Source organism: Anser brachyrhynchus (assembly GCF_964034855.1).
Source record: "Anser brachyrhynchus genome assembly, chromosome: 2".
NCBI lineage: Eukaryota > Metazoa > Chordata > Aves > Anseriformes > Anatidae > Anser > Anser brachyrhynchus.
In genome coordinates, this window is record NC_137695.1 from 75,407,371 (window position 1) to 75,425,090 (window position 17,720).

Consider the following 17,720-nt stretch of genomic DNA (forward strand, 5'->3'; position numbering starts at 1 on the left):
AGAAGGAAGGACCTCAGTTCCTATATAGATTGAGATTTAACAAGAGCTTTTCATACCTAGATAGTCAGTTTCAACAAAGAGATAAAGCAATTACCAAAAATAACACAAGGAAGATTGACAAAAGCACACAGAAATTGTACGCTGCCATGTGTAATTTTTATAGGACCAAAGAATTTGGTATTTATGTATCCATAAAGCAGGGATATCTTACAGGGTTAAAATAATGCAGGGTTAAAATACTAGCAGCTGGATGAAGAAGATTAATTTAAATTTGAAGATCCTTTCAGCTGTGGCCCAGGAAAAGGACCTGAATTACATCATTCAGTACTGTAGCTATCTGCAGCAGCAAGAAATGACAACATGACATTTTTAATAACGTTGCAGAAGTGGCAAGCATGAAGCTTTCAAATACAGGAAGGTTTTAGGTCTTGAGGCAGCAGCATAAGTAAAGCAAGGACAAAACACCGTTTGAACATGTTCAATGTACTCCAAAACTATTATTCCTTAAAGTAAATAGGATGTCTGTGCCAGTCTCCTGCAGTTTTACTGTGTAGTTTTTTGTTGTTATTTGATGTTTCAAAAATCATTGGGCAGTGACTGAAACCTAAATAATGTATATTCACCCTACAAACTCTATCCATGTATAACACAAAGATATTTGATTTGATAGTCTTCATTTGCTACAATACTCAATAATCTGTGAAGTAAGTTATATTAAGCCATTCTTTTGCTTTTTTTGACTTAAAAGAAATTCATGGGACCGGCACAGGGAGGATGTAGCCAAGCTGAGTAGTTCTGCTTGGCTCTGTAGTTCTGCACTTAGATCGCTATCAGTGGCCCAGCCAGCAAGCTCAAAGTTAGCTTTGGTTTATTTGTAAAGCTAGCTTTGATTTATTTGTCAAGAGGCGTGTTTGCATTTTAAGCTGAAAAAAAAGCTGCTCAGCTTTTGCATATGAAGACATGCATCACTTTCTATATTCCATCTAGGTGGCCTCAGGAGCAAGCAGAAGCTTTTCTTTACTAGGCATCATTTTAATTGTCTTACGTTTCAACTTTGTTGGATTCAGCTGACTTGATGCTGCTCCTAAAATTAGCATTGCAGTTGGTTTTAATCTGGCATCTTTAAGCTACTTCTGTATGAGGGGACAGATGAACACTCTATCATCTTACACCTTAAATTGGGGTCCACTGATGATCCAGACAGAGAAATGTTCTGACACTTCCAACACGTGTGCTAAATGTAATCCTATAATCTGAAAATATAGTAAGCACTTGAACTTAACTTAAGTGGATCAGCAGCCTTAAAGGCTGCTGGTACTATACCTGGGGTACTAAATTAAGCAGTGTCCAGTGAACACTATGCACATACATTCATACTGTTAAATCATTAGAACAGTTTCTGGCATGCTTGTGGCCTCAGTGTCTTCTTGCGAGCATTCCCATGCATGGCTTAGGAGGTGGCAAAGACCAACAGGCAGTTTGCAGGAGACCATCTTTTTTTGGAAGCTAAGAGGGTATACTTGCAATGATGTAAGCTGTTCTCTGCTGATTAGCCTCAGTGCCAAAGAATGATCCTGCTGTGTTTCATTTCTTGATACAAACATAGCCAAAGTGAGTAAGAACTGTAATGAAGACTTCTAATGATGTCCCATCAAGCTATCATGTAACTTATCCATGTTATATAAACTTTGGAGAACATAAAAAACTTCTGTCCTACATGGTTGTTGCCAGGAACATACCTAAAGCCCCAGTATCACTTATGAAGATAGACAGACACATGGAAAATTCTTAGTAATCCCAAACAAGTGAGCAATCACCACTAGACACAGATGCCGTGACATCACGATTGGAAATTACCTTGTAGTAAGTAGCAAATTTGCATGTTGTTTAATATAAGAAATCCACCAAACTATGGAAGACTGACATTTACAACACAAAGGAGAAGCAAAGAGTTTGTACCATTCACACCATATGTCTTGCATGTATTCTCAAGCTGCTGAAAAGCTCTTTATATTGTTCAAGGCACTTTTTGCATTAATGATCTCCAGCTCTGACTGGTCTTTCTGAAAGTAGACTACCTCAAAATATGATGGTTTGGGGCTGCCAAATCCTGCATTTCTCCTCCATATAGACAAGTGCAGATATGCCGTTCAGTCTTAAATTCAGTTCCCAGAATAACTCATTTCCATAATGGAATGAGGTTTGGGTGTTCTTTTTCCCCCACATTGTCCAAAAATCTATTTTATAGATGGCAAACCCCGTGTCTGTAAGTCATTAAGGGGAAAATGACTAAAAAGATCAATTCTCTCTTTGTTGTTTGTTTTGTTGATGCCGTTTGTTTTGAAATCTTCAAAGAATGTTTCGTTCTTGCTAACTGCTGTTATTACTGATTTCCATCCCATTAGTCAAGGGAGATGCCACGTCTCATAATGAAACAAAAGCACAAACCCCTGCAACTGTTTGGTGTTTTAGTGTGGCAGACAATATTATGCAAAATGTTAAAACATTTTCAGATGACTAAATGCCAGATCCAACTCTTCTTAACATACGTCAGAAAACTCCCATTGATATCAATTGATTTTGGATCAGACCCAAAACAAGTTAAGAATATAGAGGAGTGTCAACAGCCGATCTGTATTCACTGTTATTTTCTAACTATTTTAAGATGGAAAATAACTAGGTGAATTCTTGAAACAATACCTACCACAGAACATTAGATTAACATATGGGTTTGAACTAAGAAGAGTTCCAGTGCTATTTGCACATCTTTCTTTACAGAAAGACATCACTTTCTGGAAAAAAAAAAAAAGGCAAAAAAAAAAGACATTAATTTCAGTTTCTTGATTACAGTCATGTTCTTGACATTGGTAAGAAATTAACTAAGTATTAAATTAATGCTAGAAAATTCTGCTGGTAGAACTAGCATTTTCCACTGTATGGTGAAAACATTTCAATGCCAAACAATTCCACATTTCATGATGAAAGTGTTATTTAATATACACTTTTGCCTCACTCTGGAAATTATTTGGGCTTTCAAGGTGGGATAAATATTGATTTCTTTCACAATAGACTTTTTAACTGTTAGGGTACTAGAAACCCTAGAATTAGTACTATGAAAAACTCAATTTCTGTTGCTTAGGAAATATGGCATTTCAACACTTATCTTTTTGCTCAAGGCAGAGAAAGAAATTGAATGTTCCACTTTCTGAAGCATTTTAGGAAAATCAATATTTAACAAACTACAGTATTCTGAAGTACCTAAAATTTCATTTTGATTCAAACCCAAAATACTTCATTTTGAATCTGTTCATTAGTGAAGCTAGTCTCTTTTGGTACTCCTAACCCTCCCACCCCCCCACCCCCACCCCCCACCCCCCAGGAAATACAGTTTGGGAGTTAACACCTTTACCTTTATAAAATGTAACCAAGATCAAATGCCCATAAGCACACATAGAGAAAGAGAGAACAGATTTATATGATCTTGCTTAAATTTGTTAGAATGAAATGCTTTTTTTTTTTTTTTTAATATATATATGCTTGTGTTAAAATGAAAAGCAATATGTGTGTGGAAAACCTTTAGTGACAAATTTATTGCAATAGAAATTTTGGTCTGCAGAAAGTGAAAATTACTTGCAATCCTAATTGTTATCTGCAAGATTTTATTTATTTATTTATTTATTTATGTTTTTATTTTGTGTGTGTGTGTGAAATAGATTTCTAGAATGAGACACTGGAAATTCAGATTGTATTCCTGGATATCCCACTGGCTTCTCGGATATTTTAGATGATCTATTTTTCTTTTTGACTAAGTTTCTCCATTGCAGTGAAATACTTTTTATAATTACCTACAATTTTTTAAATAAATGTGTTAAAATTGAAGTGTTGTTATCTAGGTAGGCCTAGGTCTATGTGACATATACATATTGATTTCTATGATGGACTTCGTTAATTTTAAAATCTTATTAATAATAGATTGTCGCTACTGAGAACATTAAAAATATGCATTTGCTTCAAGCAGTTTTGCTTAACATTTGACAAGACTCTTCCAGCTAACTGAAAAGATTGTTAAAAAAGAAAAAATGAATACTAGTATAAATGACTGCTATCAGCCTTTGGATTTTATACTCACAACAGAATCTGCCCTATCAGTCTAAGTAGCATCTCTAACTGCAATCTGCTTCTTTGGAGTCAGGCTGTGCTTTGAACAGCTGACTCCCTTTTCAGGGTCACTGCCTGCTAAAATAGCCAGTCTTGTGTTGGAAACACTATCAACAGCCTATTGATTATTTTCTGGAATTTCACGAGGGCATCACCCTAACAGTTTACAGAAAAAAGAAAAAAAAAAAGGAAAAAAAAAAGAAAAACAGCAACAACAACAAAAACACCTCCTTGTATGCTCTTGGGGATATTCTACAGTGTAATAGTCTCACAACAGTTTTATTTCAAACCAAAACATCACCATAATGCCAGGCAAATTGGTCCACTAAACATTATGAAATCCCTTTCTTTGATGATATTCCCCTGCCAACTGATGCTGTAATAATATAACATAACATATTTATCAGACAAAAAGAAACATTTCCAGTGTAAAAGAAATATTATAATTACATAAAATGTGAACTTTAAAAATGTGTTCCTCTCAGACTGCAACTTTATTCTACTTTATGCTAGCTAAATCTCAAAGGCCAATGTCACAAATTTTCTTGCAACATCATTTTCAACTGTGCAACTCTACAGAATCAATTATTACACAGAACAGAAAATTATACAATTACAAAATATATATATATAAGTATAAAACAATTTAGCTGTGTATTTCTTGAATTAAGTTGTCAAAAATGGAGGAGATCTAGGAAAAGGCTAAATGAAGCATGTTTCCAGTCTAAACAGAGGGGTACGGTATTCAGGGAAAGACTCCTAATCAAAAAGTGTTCCAGAAGTCTCATAAATTCCTGTGTAAAGTGTCTGGCTTGAAGCAAGACATGGAGAGTTCTAGAACTCATGTGGTGACAGGACGAGGGGGAATGGGCTAAAGTTGCACCAGGGGAGGTTTAGGATGGATATTCGGAAGAACTTCTTTATGAAAGGGTTGTTAGGCATTCGAATGGGCTACCCAGGGAAGTGGTTGAGTCACCATCCCTGGGGGTCTTTAAAAGACCTTTAGATGTAAAGCTTAGTGATATATGGTTTAGTGGAGGACTTGTTAGTGTTAGGTCAGAGGTTGGACTAGGTGATCTTGGAGGTCTCTTCCAACCTAGATGATTCTGTGATAATTCTGAACGCTGCCTGCTATGGATTGCTCAAACACTTTCTGCTCTGACAGGAAAGGTAAAAACAAAATTTATAAACTAAACAAGGAACATAAAAGGAACATTGAAGATTTTTTTCTCATGGATGTTTCCTATCCTCCTGCTTTTGGCAAAACTTAGTTTTGGAATACATGAAAAATCCTGACAATTGCTCATAATTTGCACATTCAGTACTCCAGATAGAAGGAAGACATTTCTGTTCTGTCTCAGAGACTTACAGACCTATGATTCAGGGAAGAATTGAGTAACATGCTTATGTCTTCTCTTCTCCTGGGGGCACTGAGCCATAAAGCATTTTTGAATGAAATATTTGACAATCAAAATTGAATATTTGCCTTTAAAAAATCTTAATTAAAACAAAAACAAAAACAAAAAAACAGATATATTAATACCTTGAAAAAAAAATAAAAAAAATAAAAGTAATGATTTTGGGTGACCAACCAGAGACTTTACAGTGATCAGAATTTCCCTTCAGGGACAGAATTCTGATCTGGAATTTAGTGTTCCTCAAAGCACAGAAAATTAGAAAAAGTAGAAAACCATAAACAGTAAAGACTTAAAAATGTCCATGTAAATCTACACTTCCCCTTTGGAATGTGACTACAAGTCCAAGTGTCACACTGAAAACAAAATTTGTCCAATAAAAGGAAGTGGCTTATTGCATTTTACCCCAGATGTCAGTCAGTTTGAATATTAGTATTATAAAAATTATGGGATCATGTTAACCTCAGTGAAGTAGTGTTTTATTTTAACTGCTTTTGTAAACTCATAAAAATTTCAAAGTAATCATTCAAAATCTTACCCATCGTGCCTTTGAAGCAAACCTAGTACGGTGCAAAGAAAGCATTACAAGAACAATCGGTGACCAAGCAGATTTGACAAAAAACAGGATGTAGGATTATCTTTGATAGTTCAGACCATCTTAAAAGGATTCAATAGAAAAGACATACTAGGCTAACACAGCTATGGAAAAGCAGAGGATAAAAGCAAAACCCTAAATAAATACAGCAGATCCTTTTGCTTTTATAGGCTTTTATCCTAAAGGTATTTGCAAAGTTTGGAGCATGAAGTGCATTGTCAATGTACTCGAGCACTGACAAGAAGATAATGTGGAAGTCTGAAGTGTGAGTGCTAAGGATACCAGCCCTTAAGTAATATCAGCTTTAAACACTAGGTTAAGGGTGTGAAGTCCTAAGAAGCATCCAGTCTTGGATACTTGCTCTAAAAAATAAATAAAAATAAATAAAAACAACTTCACCCCCCCCCAAAAAAAAAAAAAAAAGACAAATAGGTGTGTATATATACCTGTACAGTACCAGTACACTGGCAGGAATTCAGTGGGATGAGGGGATGGCACCAACAGTGTATACTGTATCCCGCATGCTTCAAAAATATGAAGACAACCTCTCTGCTCCGCTACAGGCCTGTGTCTCAGCTGTGGAGAAACTGTCCGAAAGACTTGACCACCTTGTAGAAAGAGCATATCCCTCCTCATCCAGACGGAGTGATATTTCAGCCATTAAGAATCAGTGTTTTCCTGCTCAAGAGAGAGAATATCCAAGACGCACACCATGGGGCACCTTGTGGTTTTATCTGCGTGACCACGGGGAAGATACGAGGAAAGGGGATGGTGTACCTACTTCAACCCTAGCTGCTCGTGTACATGAACTGAAAGGAAGTACAGCAGAAAGAAGAGAGGCTCCTAAGAAAAATGCTGCTCCAGTTTCTGTTGGGCAGTTCCCCAGAGGCAGTAGAAGGGCTGATGTTATTCTTGACCCCGATGAAGGGACCTCTGCTTCTCATTTACAAAAATTAAGTGGCAGATACTCCAACCAGGACTAGAGGGGCCCTGCCTCTGGCCAGGTAGAGGAGAGGGATAACCAAATTTATTGGACTGTGTGGATCCAATGGCCTGGCATATTGGAACCACAAGAATACAAAGCTTTAGTGGACACTGGCGCACAATGTACCTTAATGCCATCAGGCTACCAAGGGACAGAACCCATCTGTACCTCTGGAGTGACAGGGGGATCCCAGCAATTAGCTGTATTGGAAGCTGAGGTGAGTCTAACTGGGAATGAGTGGCAAAAGCATCCCATTGTGACTGGCCCCGACGCTCCATGCATCCTTGGCATAGACTACCTCAAGAGAGGGTACTTCAAGGATCCAAAAGGGTACCGGTGGGCTTTTGGCATAGCTGCTTTGAGCACAGAGAAGATTAGGCAGCTGTCTACCCTGCTGGGCCTTTCAGAAGACTCTTCCGTTGTAGGATTGCTGAAGGTTGAAGAACAGCAGGTACCAATCACTACTATGCATGTTCCAGGCTATAGTCAGCTTGTGAGTCCTCTGTATCGAGTGACTCGAAAGAGAAACTATTTTGAGTGGGGCCCCAAGCAACAACAGGCTTTTGAACAAATCAAACAAGAAATAGCTCGTGCAGTAGCCCTTGGGCCTGTCCGTACCGGACCAGCTGTGCAAAACATACTTTACACTGCGGCCGGGGAGCATGGCCTCACCTGGAGCCTCTGGCAGAAAACCCCAGAAGAAACTTGAGGTCGACCTCTGGGTTTCTGGAGCCGGGGCTATCAAGGATCAGAAGCCAATTACACCCAACTGAAAAAGTGATACTCACAGCATATGAGGGTGTTTGAGCTGCTTCAGAAGTTGTGGGTACAGAAGCACAGCTCCTCTTGGCACCACGGCTACCTGTGTTACACTGAATGTTCAAAGGGAAAATTCCCACTACACACCATGCAACTGATGCTATGTGGAGTAAGTGGATAGCGTTAATTACACAGCGGGCTCGAATGGGAAAACCTAATCGCCCAGGAATCCTGGAAGAGATCATGGACTGGCCGGAAAGCAGAGATTTCGGAGTGCCGACAGAAGAGGTAACCCGTGCTGAAGAGGCACCAGCATATAATGAGTTGCCTGAAGACAGAAAGCAGTATGTGTTGTTCACTGACAGATCCTGCCGTGTGGTAGGGAGCCATCGGAAATGGAAAGCTGCCGTGTGGAGTCCCACACGACGAGTCGTGGAGGCCATGGAAGCGGAAGGCGAGTCAAGTCAATATGCAGAAGTAAAAGCCATACAATTGGCCCTAGAAATTGCCGAAAGAGAAAAATGGCCAATACTGTATCTCTACACTGACTCTTGGATGGTGGCAAATGCTCTGTGGGGGTGGCTGCAGCAATGGAAACAGAGCAACTGGCAGCGCAGAGGTAAACCTATCTGGGCTGCCACCCTGTGGCCAGATATTGCTGCTCGGGTAGAAAACCTGGATGTAAAGGTACGTCATGTAGATGCCCACATGCCCAAGAGCTGCGCAACTGAAGAACATCAGAACAACGAAGAAGTGGATCGAGCTTCAAAAATTGATGTGGCTCAGGTGGATCTGGACTGGGAACTTAAGGGTAAGCTGTTTGTAGCTCGATGGGCCCATGAAACATCAGGACATCTGGGGAGGATGCCACATACAGATGGGCTCGTGATCGAGGGGTGGACCTCACCACTGAGGCCATCACACAGGTTACCCATGAGTGTGAGACCTGTGCTGCAATTAAGAGAGCCATGAAGGTAAAATCTCCCTGGAACAGGGGGAGGTGGCTAGGGTTTCAATATGGTGAGGCCTGGCAAATTGACTATATCAGACCACTCCCACAAACCCGCCAAGGCAAACGGTACATACTCACCATGGTAGAAGCAACTACTGGGTGGCTGGAAACATACCCCGTAAACCATGCCACGGCCCGAAACACAATCTTGGGCTTAGAAAGGCAAGTACTGTGGCGTCATGGTACACCAGAGAGAATTGAGTCTGACAATGGGAGTCATTTTCAAAGCAATTCGGTCACCTCCTGGGCCAAGAGGCATGGTATTGAGTGGGTGTGTCACATCCCTTATCACCCACAAGCCTCTGGGAAGGTTGAGAGGTACAATGGACTGTTAAAGACTATGTTACGAGCGTTGGGTGCTGAGACATGGAAACAATGGGACATAAACCTACCAGAAGCCACTTGGCTAGTTAACAACAGGGGGTCTGACAGCCGTGCTGGTCCTGCCAAAACAAAACCCCTACACAAGGTGAAAGGAGCTAAAGTCCCCGTAGTGCATGTAGGAAAGTGGATGGGGAAGGCGGTGTGGGTTGCTCCTGCCTCGGGAAAAGGCAAACCCACTTGTGGGATTGTCTTCGCCCAAGGACCAGGGTATACCTGGTGGGTCATGCAAAAGAATGGGGATATCAAGTGCGTGCCTCAAGGAGATTTAACCTTGAGAGAAAACTAATCTGTAATCTAAGTTATATGTTGTAGGAAGACGCTGCAGGATCAACAACAGGTCAACTTCGCAAGGAACTGGGCAAGTGCAACAAGGACTTGAGCTAAGCTGGTGCTGGCGTCCAGCCATCCAACTCCGCCTGCTGTGAGTGACCATTTTGGCAGATGAAGACCAAATTGTCAACAGTTATTATGAACATTTCTTGAGAAAGACCTACAGAATGAAAAGACATACTTACCCATCAATCTGTTAAAGGACAAGGGACAACGGTGATGAGAATATTTATATGCTAAAGTATGGGGGACCTGAGAGTGACACAGATGTTATGGAATAAGGGGTGGAGGTTGTACTGGGTCGGACCGGGATGTTAACTTTCCCTGCAGCAGCCCATACAGTGCTGTGCTCTGCACTCGTAGCTAAAACAGCAATGGTATCACACCAGTGTTGTGTCTGCTGCTGAGCAGTGCTGGCACAGCATCAGGACTTTCCCTAATTCCCCTGGGGGTGGGCAAAGATGTGAGAAAAGAAACATCACCAGGGCAGCTGACCTAAACCAACCAAAGGGATATTCCATACCATATAATGTCACACTCAGCAATAAAAGGTGGAAAAAGGAGGAAGAGGGGAGGGGTGGGCTCTCGTTGTGAAAACGTCTGTCCTCCTCCCGAACACCGGCTACGTGCGTTGAGGCCCTGCTTCAAGGACGTGGTCAAGCATCGCTCATTTGTGGGAAGTAGAGAGTAATTTCTTTCCTCTACACTTCCACATAGCCTTTGCTTGTTTCGCTTAGTTTTCCCTTTCCCCCTCCCTTTTCCCCTTTCCTTTTTCCCCTTTAGTTAAATTGTTAATTGTTTAGTTAAATTGTTTAATTAATAATAATCTTTCCTTAATAATTATTATTTTTTTTCCTTTAATTAAATCATCCTTATCTCAACCCGTGGGTTGTTCTTTCCTTTACTTCTTCCCCTCGTCATCTAAGGAGGGGGAGGGAGAGAGCAGTTGTGGTGTTCAGCTGCCTAGCACGGTAAAACCACCACAGCATCATCAGTCTGTGCATTCCTCTAGGAAGTCATATGAAGAACAACTAACTGAAAGATACAAAGGATTATCATAAATTATTGTGTTTCATGTATTTTATTGCATTCAATTTTACCTCCTTAGTTTATATGAACCAACCTTGACACCATAACTTCTGGTAGACAATCAGTTCTGAAAATCTCAGTGAGACTGAGTGAGTCTAACTGACTGTAAGAGAACAATTTTCAGTGCATACATCTCAGAGTTCTGTAGGTAATGTGATGTATTAAACATGTGTCCAGTAGTTAAAGAGGCTTCTTCGCAGCATTAAAATTTCTTAGAACTCAGAGGTATAGGTTCAAATGAGAACAGAGATATTATTTACTGGTTTTAACAATCGAATCCGGAGTCTTAGAAAAAGAGTCATTGTATTTTCCTCTGTGCAATTGATTGTGAAGAAGCAAGGATGGAAGGGAGGCATTTCCTGCTAGTCCCAAAGTATGCAGCACTTCAACCTGGAATGCCCAGAAAATACTGTCCAGGAGACAGGTAAATGAATTGAACTCGTTCGGTTCACAAACTGACACACCAAATTTCTGCATATAACTAACTTAGACATGGGTTAGGTTTTCAGCTGAATTTAGGCAAAGTGAAACTATCCTCTAGTTTACTTTCAGACTGATTTGCACTGTCCAGCAGTAACAGTGCTGATGTCTTCAAAGTCCCTCCAGTCCTAAGGCCCTTGTCAAGCAGGGTAGAAAAGGGGAATTATGTTGTCGGTGCCTGAGATGGCAGGCTTAATGACTGGAAGGCATTTAATGCTGGTGTTGGTGTTGGGGTCCACTTGGGGCTATTGGTCCTTTTTTAAAAGCCCTCAGCATGGGCAGATCCCTCTCCAGGCACCCAGGGCAGTATGGCAGGCACTCGCTGGTCACCCCCAGCCACAGGGACACCCAAGGCTGGAACTTCTTGTTAGGTAACAATTGTGTCTGCTCATGCCACTACTGCAGAATGTATCACACAGCCTCAGCTCACAACGGGGAAGTGAGAGTCACTCACCCTCCAAGCAGCCAGGCATCAAGTGTGACCCACTGTTCCATTAACCCTGCAAAGATATTGCAACCCATTCTACAACTCAGGGCTCCTAGTCATCACAGAGTAGCAAATCTTGGGCATACTCACTTCTGATTCTACTTTTGCTTCAGGATACCTGGGATAAATCTGAGGATGGCCTAAGTTCTTCATTGCAATGGATGCCCATTACTTGACTTGCTAAGTACATGACTTGTAGAGCCAACACCATCTGTAGAATCACATCAGGATTATTAAAAGGCCAACTACAGGAGTGGGATTTAGTTCCAATTTCTGGACTTGCACTAGATCACATTCTCCTTTTAAAGGAAGTGTGTGAATAAAAGCACATACTTCAGCAGGGATTAGGGATCAGCTTAGGCATTTGCTATCAGACACTCTATGATTCTGTGAGTGTGGGCACAAGTACAAACATAGCCAGATCCCAAAGAGACCACTGCACAGCAACTGGAAACAAAGGAACAAGCTCGCAATCACATCTAGTCCCATTTAGATTGAAGTGATTGTCCAAAGTTTGAAAATGAGTACTTCACACAGATAAGCCATTTCTGATTGCATTGATCTGCAGTTATACACAAGTGTGGAGCTGAAGTTAGGACATTGATATCTCCCTTGCTAACATGCCCATAGTTTCCAACCTCTCTGAATTTCTATTCTAGCTTTTCTAAATAGCTCCCTAATAAAATACTTGGCAAAAGTGCTTTCTTTTCCATCCCAGTGTGGGAGAGCTTGCCTTATGGGATGCAATCATTTAAATGACAGCTTACCTCAAAAATATTCTTCTACTTGATTTAATTCATTTTTACTGTCTCTTAGAGTACTCAAAATACCATATGATATTTAACATACCAAGTGTCATTTCTAGATACATGCATAATTTTATGTTCTAAGTATGTTTACTGGAGACTTAGTGTAGACTAAGAAGATCATGACTAAGAAGAGGTGTCCTGTCCCTCCTTTCCCCAGGTAAAGAGCGTTTCACTTGTTTGAACTGGCAGACAATAAACTGGGCCCCATGTTCTCTCACTGCGTAAGTGCATATTTTTCTTATGTTTTTATCTTCAGCCATGGCAATTGATCTCAAGAGACAAGTATCCTAGCTTTGTTTTTCACATATTGAGATATGGTAGTGAAAAACAAGCGAAACCAAAATCCATCCAGAGGGGGAAAAAAAAAAAAAAAAAAAGGCACAAAAAGGACTATGAATAGCTATCTTTTTTACCCCAAACAAAGCATTTCCTTCCAAAGGAGCTTCTAGTGATACTCTGGCTAAATAGCAGCACCATTGCTTTTACAGTACATTTTATGGTATTTTATAGCTCTTCCACTACTTAAGAATACTGTACTCAGTATGCTTAAGGAACTGTTCAGTGATCTAATAGCCCTGTTTCTTACCCTTGGGTTTCACCTCTTGTTTAGAACACATAAACTTGATATTTTAACCGGAAAAATAATAATCAGACATTTGCACCTAAACTTTTACTTCTCCCTGTTTCTTCTTTCCTTTCAAAACAAATGATTATTTGAATGCATCAATTACAATAATCTCATATAGGGTTGCATTCTGGTTTATGCAGTTAGCTCTAACCCACTTCACTGAGAACCACTTAAGGACAGAGAGTGCTTAGTCAGTGATCCTCTGTTTTCAAGCTTTTTTCCTCCTTACATTTTTGTTCCCCTGTTTAACTGTGCCACACTCCTCTCCCTTCTGTATGTCACTTTTCCCAGAGAAAGCTCTGTAGCGTTACACTACAGGGACCCCTGTGTCAGAAGCGAAGCCCCAGGCTTTTGGTTCCCTGCATACAGCCTGTTTACTCAGCTCAGCCTTGAGAGTTCATGTAGCAACAGAGCAGACATCTACTGTGGGGTCAGAAATAGGGGGAACATCTGCTATCTCCTTCCTTATCTCTCCTATAGGTGTGCCTGGCTTTCTGTCCTTTCCTTCACTTCAAGCCTGCCAAAAAGGGCAAACGGCTGAGCTAAATCATGTCATAAGAGAAAAACATGGAGACCTCTGGTCTCCTCAGATTGTGACCAGAGACTGAAACTGAATTTCAGCAACCCTGGGCTTTATACCCAAGCCCCACCTCTTCTCAACTTTCTTCAAGGGCTGCCAGAAGCTCAACAAGAGGATCAGAATCCACTTTTAGTTTAGGAACAGGCCAATATATGTGTATTCACATTCTAAAGTTCTGTTGCTGTTAGATAACTGTACTGGTTTTGGTTGGGATAATTTTCTTCATATCATGCTGTGTTTTGGATTTCTGACTACAACAGTGTTGCTAACATGCCCAAGTGTCAACGATTGCTGAGCAGTGCTTACACGACCAAGGTCTTTTCTGCTTCTAACACCAGTGAGTAGGCTGGGGGTGCACAAGAGGTAGGAAGGGGAAACAGCCAGGACAGCTGACCCCAACTGACCAAAGGGATATCCCATACCATTGACCTTGTGCTCAGCAATAAAAGCTGGGGGAAAGAAGGAGAAAGGAGGGCATTCAGAGTGATGGACTTTGTCTTCCCAAGTAACCATTACGCATGAGGAGCCCTGCTTTCCTGGAAATGGCTGAACACCTGCCTGACAATGGGAAGTAGTGAATGAATTTCTTGTTTTGCATTGGCCACCTACCAGGGTTAAACCACAGTAACAGCTCAGATTTGATTAATGAATTCTGAATATTTTGATAGGCTATGTAAGAGCAGTCTAAGTTTTCTCAGTTAATAAAGGCAGAACTCCTTCAGACATATCACAGAAATATCATTTCACACATACAAAACCAGTTTAACAGATTAATGATGGAAACTGAGCTGAAAATCTACCTTTGTAGAAGCCTTGTTCTTTAAATGGAGCTTAAGGCAAATAAAAGCACTAAAGAAGAAAAACCTATCAGTTGCAAATAGGAAGGAAAAACTTCAATAGAGGATTTAAAGCTTTTGTTGAATTGAACCCAAATTTAAAAAACAACTTTTTTTTTTTTTAAGGTATAAACTAAGCTAACCTTACTCAAGAGTATACAAAAATACAATCATCTCTTTCTTATGAGATCAAATAGACCTGCTTAAACCAGACCAGCTTAGACCAGTTTAAAGTGGAAAGGCTACTACTTGTGTAGCAAATTATATTATTACATGGTACTGTATGTTTTCTATTTTAGATTTTTTTTAATGAGTTAACTTTTTGTTTGTTTGTTTGTTTCTGGACTTAGGCAAGAGAAGATGTTCAAATACTTCAAGTTAATGTAAGTCTTTCCTAAAAATTATGAATTATTAAAATTATTAAAAAAAATGAAATTATTTTCTTTAAAATATATGAAATTTATTTAAAATCAGAACATCAATTGTGCCTGTCTCAGGCTCATAAAACCTTAGAATGATAGTATAACCCAAGTTGGAAGGGACCCACAAGGATCATCAAATCCAACTCCTGGTTCCACACAGCACCAACAAAAACCAGACCCTATGTCTAAGAGCATTGTAATAATGTTTCTTCAACTTTGTTGGGATTGGTGCTGTGACCACTGCCCTGGGGAGCCTGTCTCAGTGCCCGACCACCCTCTGGGTGAAGAACCTTTTCCTAACAGCCAGCCTGACCCTCCCCTGTCCTACCTCCACGCCATCCCCTCAGGTCCTGTCGCCGTCCCCAGAGAGCAGAGCTCAGTGCCTGCCCCTCTGCTCACCTCGTGAGGAAGCTGCAGGCCACCATGAGGCCTCCCCTCAGCCTCCTCTGCTCTGGGCTGAACAATCCAAGGGACCTCAACCACTCCTCATACATCTTCCCCTCCAGACTCTTCACCATCTTCATAGCCCTCCTTTGGATGTTCTCTTATGTCTTCTCTTATGTCCTTCTTATACTGTGGTGCCCAGAACTGCACACAGTGCTCAAGGTCAGGCCTCACCAGTGCAAAGCAGAGCAGGACAATCCCTTCCCTCACTCAACCAGCTAGCAATGCCATGCCTGATGCACCTTAGGGCACAGCTAGGGGCACAGCCAGGGCACTCTGTTGACTCACATTCAACTTATTGTCAAACAGAACCCCCAGATCCCCTTCCACAGGGCTGCTCTCCAGCCTCTCTCATTTCCCTGTCAGTAGGTATATCGAAAGTTGCCGTGTCTCAGCTGCAGAATCCGGCACTTGCTCTTGTTGAAGTTCATGTGGTTGATGATTACCCAGCCCTCTAATTTGTCAAGATTTCTCTTCAAGGTTTCTATATCCTCAAGGGTCGTGAAATAGGACAAGCAACATCATTGATTTAGTTTATTTTTTATAGGAAATAGTATTGCCACTAATTACAGCAGTCTGCTGTAGTACTTTATGAAGCCTCAGTGACTGGCACATGGAGAACGCGTTGTACAAGAACATGATCAAAGTCAGATGCTTTTGAACCTGGTTAGTGTTTGATCTCACTGCTTGCTACTACTGTTTCAGTTCTGCTGGTTCTTTTACCTGACTACTCTCCATCTTGCTTCATGAATTTATAGTGACTGAGGGAACTGGGGTTGTTTAGTCTGGAGGAGGCTGAGGAGGGACTTCATCACTGTCTAGAACTACCTTAAATGAGATTACATTGAGGATGGAGTCAGTCTCTGTTCTCAGCTGAAAAGTGACAGGATGCAAGGAAACAGTCTCAACTCGCATGAGGGGAGGTTTAGATTGTATATTAGGAAGAATTTCTTCACGGAAGAGGTGGTCAAGCATTGAATGGGATGCCCAGGAAAGGGGTAGAGTCCCAATATCTGGAGTTATTTAAGAAACAAGTAGACATAGCACTAAGGGACACAGTTTAGTGATAGGACTCAGTAGGTCAGATTGATGGTTGGACTTCATGTTTATATTTCTACAAACTATATATATACTATAAACATATACTATATACTGTACTATATATACTATATATATATACTATACTATATATATAAACGTAAACTATAAACATATGCACTTATTCATATTGCATTTAGCACATATGATTCTAGAAATATAAAAATCAAAGCAAAAACCGAAGCACCCTTTGTGCTAAGTACAATATGAATAAGTGCAAATAATAGTTCAAATCCATGGTTGCTAAAAAGGAAAACAGACTATTCAAAACTACTATTTAAAAAAAAACCTTTTACAGTCAATCAATTTTCTATACATAACTGCCCCTTAGGGTCCAAAGAGTGTTTGAAAGTTTTTTTTTTTTTTTGGGGGGGGGGGTTAATCAGTAAAGATATATTATTATTGAGACAAAAATGCATCTTTGAGATGTTTGCACATGGCTTCTGGCTTAAATGGAAATATATATTTTTAAAAAAAAAGTAAAAGCAATTTAAACAGGAAATTTAGGCTTATACATTAATATAGCTAATATATTTTTACTTGTCTAATTACTATGTCTAATCTGTGTTTCAATATTAAATCAAATTCACTATTTCATAATTTCATACATGCTGCTGACTATAATATATTCTTCTCTGTACCTTTCTAAATAGGAATATAGCCTGAGGAACTAATAGTCCTCTAAGCCTTTCAAATAAGGCTGTTTGTGTGGATGACTTGCTTTGAAGGGAATTTTTATCTGCACATTGATGTGGATTGGTTAGCATGAGATGGTGAAAGGGTAGAAAAAAGCTGAGTTGCAGAGCACAACAGCATGATATGTAAGTGGAATTCATTTCACCAGGGAAATGGGTAGCTGCAATTATTCACATCAGTCTTTCAAGATAAATTACACTATTTGTACACTTCAAACAAGATTTATCTCCTTACTACTATATTTTAAAAGCCTAGTTTAACTGTTCTTTTTTTTTTTTTTAATTCTTCATGTTTCATTTCAGCACCATACACCAACCAGATGGATATAAGATGTAATTCATTCTATAGCCAGTCAGGCTTCTTCAACCAGAAATATCAAATTTAAAGTACTTAAGAACCATGAATTCTTTTGTAATAACATGTAAACATCCTATCATCTACTATGGCAACTGACAGAAAATGTCTCACATGAAGCTGTTTCTAAACCAGGCTTTTTTTGAAATATGTTAAGAC

At 40.0% G+C, this 17,720-nt stretch overlaps 1 protein-coding gene across 10 annotated transcripts in view; it reads right to left on the bottom strand.

Moving 5' to 3' along the window:
- The window catches only part of CDH12 (cadherin 12), a 573,314-nt gene that overhangs the window by 254,983 nt on the left and 300,611 nt on the right, over positions 1 to 17,720 (bottom strand). The gene's annotated exons all lie outside the window — the stretch shown is intronic.